This window comes from Peromyscus leucopus, chromosome X (assembly GCF_004664715.2).
Source record: "Peromyscus leucopus breed LL Stock chromosome X, UCI_PerLeu_2.1, whole genome shotgun sequence".
Lineage (NCBI taxonomy): Eukaryota > Metazoa > Chordata > Mammalia > Rodentia > Cricetidae > Peromyscus > Peromyscus leucopus.
Window position 1 is genome coordinate 18,349,779 of NC_051083.1, and position 5,361 is coordinate 18,355,139.

General features: G+C 40.0%; 1 pseudogene; it reads left to right on the forward strand.

Annotated features, from left to right (window-relative positions):
- The first annotated feature begins 810 nt into the window (after window positions 1–810).
- Window positions 811–3,796, forward strand: LOC114710015 (annotated as a pseudogene).
- Window positions 3,797–5,361: the final 1,565 nt, after the last annotated feature.

Sequence of the window (5,361 nt, forward strand, 5' to 3'; positions counted from 1 at the left end):
CTGTCCTTGACCTCAAAGATACTTTCTTCTGTATCCAAATGGCTTCTGAATTCCAGTCCCATTTTGCTTTTGAATGAAAAGGAAACTAGCAGTTGAAGTGAATAATTTGACCTAGAGGATTTAGGAATAGTTCCCATAATTTGGGGCAGTTTCTGACTTGGAGAACTTACCTCGAAAGAAAGAAAAATGCTTATAGTGTGCAGATCACCTCCTTGTGTGCCATACAATATGCTACTAAGATGTTAAATTTATTGAATAGAAGATATATAGATTCTCAAAAGAAGATTCATTTAGTAAAACAGGAGGCCACTTACTTAGGACTTAAATTATCCCTTTGGAGACAGTCACTCTAGAAGTAGTTTCCCTTCTTCCCTCAAATACTCAGATGTGATGAAGAATGTTCTTGGGCCTTACTAGACATCACAGAGTATGGATTCTGGGGTATGAAGATATTGCTGGGCCTCTAGATGAAGTCCACAAGGGACTAGAAGATACTCAGGCCCTAATTTTGGAAAGAAAATAAAATAGAGCATTTCTGCAGCCCAAATCTGTCTTATTCAGCTACACGGGCCTTGTGACTTAAATAAAAGTTGTAATTTCTATATTTCTGAAAGGAAAATAATTGCTTTGTGTGTCATAATCAGACCTTGGATGTTTATCAAAGAAGTTTGACCCATTTACTTGTGGCTGGCCAAATTGCCTCGGGCCATAGCAGCAATACTATTAACAGAAATTTTGTGCGTGCGTGCGTGCGTGCGTGTGTGTGTGTGTGTGTGTGTGTGTGTGTGTGTGTGTGTGTTGGCATTTTGGGTCATCCCTTACATATATCATACAGGAATATATATACACACATATACATACATACATACATATATCCCTCATTAGGTCACTACTCTTGTAAATGAATGGCCCTGTCTCCCTAACTGACAGCTAACTTCTAAGATACCAGACCTTCCTATTAGAAACTCTACAGGTGTCTATTTGAAGATGTTTTTCTCTGAACCCTACTACTTCTGTCCAGAGAACAGCCTGGCCTTCTCCACTCCTCTCTGCCCATGAGGGGATGCAACTGCTAGAACATAAGGCTACAGAAGCTGTGGCTATATTTATTATTGTTCTAGAGATGAGAGGCCAGGTCTGTTTTTATAGAATCCTGTTTCTGTTCACTCCTTCTGATCCATCTGAATTGAGAACATCAGTGTAGAGCTCTGGCCTGGATCCAGGACATATGATCTCAGCCTAGATAACTGCTAATTACATGATTGCTGTGGATGAATATCTGAGCTTAGTGTCCTTTGCACAGTGTGTGGAGTGATGGTAGGTCTGGTAGGAATAATCTTCATGGTCTCTTTTATCTCTGCTGTTTCAGGAACCTCACATCCACAGAGACAATTTCTTCCTTATTAAAGGAGATGAATTAGATCTTAACATACTCCAGACTGTATACTATGGATGGAAAATATTAAAGTTTGTAAGTGTCAAAAAGCTTTACTTAGACAAAAGGTATTTTCCACCAAGGTAACAGACTGGGTAGACCCATCATTTGGTGATTTTCTAGAGAGCACAGCCATCTCTACTATTACCACATCACCTTTAGATTTGAATAATCCAAATTAGAGAAGAAATGTGCTTCCTACATTTTTAAAAAAAGTGGCAGATTTCAGGCCAGACAATAAAAAAGAGAGTTAGCTTCCTTCAAACAGACCTATGGTCTAGAAAATTCAAAGGAATGTTCATCTGCCAGTGGACTGTGTGTGAATAATACAAACCAGAAACTCAGCATGAACTTTCTGTGCATAAAAAAAAAGTTGAAAGCTGGTTAAAAGCTGGAGTCTTAAATTGAAAGCCAAAGCAGGATTGATAGATTTTTAATTAATGAGAGGTCCATACAAATGGGAAAAGACAGCTACTCTAAAAATATTATCAAAGGAGCCTGAGATTCAAGTACAAGAATCAGTTAACACAGTTTTACCAGACCTCCTAAAAGATGGCTTTAAGGAGTCATTTAATTTTTATTCACACTTTTATATATTTCCATATCATTCTCAGCTATAGTAGAACTTGAAAGACTTTCTCTCAAGAGCCACAAACTAGAACAAGATGCAAGTGCTCAGAGATGAGATAAGAAGATACTTCCAGTTGAAGATTTCCTCAGCCAGTTGTATTGCGATTCCCGGAGTTTACATGAAGTTCTGAGGAAGTATGTGCAGATTGGCTCATGTCCTCATATTACAAGCCCTGACAGTGTTGCTGGAGATAATCACCAGAGGCCACTTTTCCCAAAGGAAATTCAAGAAGAGTGTTCTATTTCAAGCATCACTTTCAACCATATGGGCCCAATACATATGATGAAATTTTCAATTAAATAGACTATAGTAAGAACAGAGGGAGGATTACTATTGCTGATAACATGTCTCTGGAGTTGCTGTGTCCAGGATGTTCTGGTGATATCAGAAGTGAAATCAACAGCCCCTACTTCTCTTCTTCAAAAGAAGAGAGCAGTTTGTTGCTAGGAAAAAAGAATTGCCATTAAAGTCAAGTTCTTCACTATCAATATCTTAAAAAAAAAGCCTGGTTGTATGTTTAAAAATCAAGATATTCAAGCTAGAACATAGTGGGTTCCACATAGTGAGACCTTGTATCAGAAGAAATAAAGCAAAATACAATCCTAATTAATTAATACCAAATAAATGTGATTTAAAAAACTTTGTTGATTTTATGCTCAGTTGACAACTCCCTAAACGTTCAGAGTCTGGTATTACAGTTATGTGCCATTATACCCAGCTAGTTACCAATTTAAACAACAAGCAAACAAACAAAAACAAAAAAAAATTTCTAACAAGGAGAAGGCTGGAGAGATTGCTTAGCATGCTGTTGCACAGAACCTGGAGTTCCATTCCCAGCACCCATATAGGTTCTTCTGACCTCTGTGGGCACTAGTTGTAAGTGTAGTTCACATGAATACATGTAGGCAACACACACACACACACACACACACACACACACACACACACTGAAATAAAGAATTTTTTTTTTTTTTAAAAAAAAGGGTTTTCATCAAGGAAACCCTGAGGCTTACAGATATGTATAATGTATAGCTTGGGGATAGAGTCCTTAGTGTTTAGCTAGCATGTATGAGAGCCTATATTTGCTCTCTAGCACCTCTACCACCACATACCCAAGAGTTATAAAAGAAGAGGAAGTTCTCTACCATAGAGAAGGCCTTGGAGCTGAGGCTAGCAAGACACTGGTACTATCAGCAGCCTGCTCAAGTCACTAAGCTGCTGTTGTAGTGAGAGATGTTCTTGAGCCCCAAGCTGGAAGTCTGCCCTGTAAAGACACAGCAGAAAGCTTCTTGGCCTGAGGAAACCAGCTTTTGAGACCTCATCTTTTTTTCTTTTACTTTGAGAGCTGAAATCAAGGTGGTCTTCTGGTACCCCAGTGGATTTTCTTGAGAGTCTTCACTGAAAGATTACTGGCAGTCAAGGATGCAAGGACCCCTCAATCTCTATATTCCCTGAGAATCTCAGTGCAGGGGAGCCACTGGCAGCAAGGGTACTGGTGGGGATTAGGACAGCACCTTTGGGTGTGACATGTGCTTAGAGAGAGCCAAGAACACTGTCCTCAGCCTATGTGGCCACCTGTCACACACACACACACACACACACACACACACACACACACACACCCCTGCCAACAACTGAGGCAGCAGAGCCAACTCAGGAGTCCCCTTTATTTATAGACTAGTGTGGTGGTATTGTGTTCCCCAAAATATTGTGCACCCTAATAAACTTATCTGGGGTTAGAGAACAGAACAGCCACTAGATATAGAGGTCAGAAAATGGTGGCACACATGCCTTTAATCCTAGCATTCCAGAGGCAGAAATCTATCTGGATCTCTGTGAGTTCAAAGCCACACTGGAAACAGCCATGCATGGCAACATGAGCCTTTAATCCTGGAAGTGATGTCAGAACACAGAAAGGTATTTAAGGCGTGAGGACCAGGAACTAGAACCTGGTTAAGCTTTTAGGCTTTTGAGCAGCACAGTTCAGCTGAGAGGCATCCAGTCTGAGGAAACAGGATCAGCTGAGGAATTGGCAAGGTGAGGTAGCTATGGCTTGTTCTGTCTCTCTGATCTTCCAGCATTTACCCCAATACCTGGCCCTGGGTTTGATTTATTAATAAGATCTTTTAAGATTCATGCTACAGACTAGCCTTCTATAGGATTACCATTAACCCTTTGGCCAAAGCATGTCACCCCTTCCTTTCTGTGTGTTTTCTGTGTCCCCAACCTCCACCTTTTAGCCACCCTCATGGACAAGGACCCAGTCCTGAGCACAGTCAGAAAATGGCAATATACATAGCAGTACACCTTGACCAGCCAACTGATTTTTACTGTTGTGAAAGTAATTTGATTTAAAAGTAAACAAATGGTTTCATATTTTAAAATATATTCCATCTATTTGTAGCAAACATGTTTCTCACTTTTAAGAGCTTTTAGGGAAATTACCTATTTCAAATTTCAAAAGAATACTTTTAGCAGATAGACTCACCTTGATTGACTTTTCATTTATCAGAACACAAGATACATTTCCTTGGCTAATCTGAGGAAATAGAGATAACGCACATACTTAGAGGTTTTTAAATTTTATGTTGTCACCAAAACTATATGCATTTCTTCTTGGAAGCAGAGCTGATGAGAGTGAATCTCTAGGTTTTGCAGATGGTGACTGGAATACATGCCCTTTAGCAGGGAATGTAATACATCTATAGCTACAAGAGACATAGCACGTTCCAACAAAGCCCCAGGAGTGACTCACTGCTAAGGAAGAGGATCACATTTTTGACTTGCACATAAATCCCAGTGATTTCTCATTCATTAAAGTTTTGGGAAATTTGCCAGGTAGCAATACACTTTCTCTCATAACTTCTGCCTGGCATCTTTAGCCTCTAAACTCAACCATGGCTGTGTCTTACTCTGCTGACCATCCCAAAGGGACATAAAGTTCAACCTTTTTATCCAAGACATTGAAAGATTTCCTTTGAATCATCACTTTGAAGGATTGACAATGGAAGACTTGATTGACAGGGAGCATAGAATGAGAACGGAAATGGAACCTAGCCTAAGGGAAGATAGCCTGCAGAGAAAGCTCAGAGTGAGCCCACTCAAACTGCTCACCCTGAAACTTCCTATGTCCCTTTGAGGCAGAATAGTGAGAGTGACCTTCCTGCCATCTAGCCTTAGCCATTTTCTTTGGAAGTGGGCATGAAAGAACACAACAAGATGATATATTGCTATGGTAGTGATGAGACATGGAAACCAGCCTGCCAATCAAATTGATGCTGGAGAGCTTGGTTGC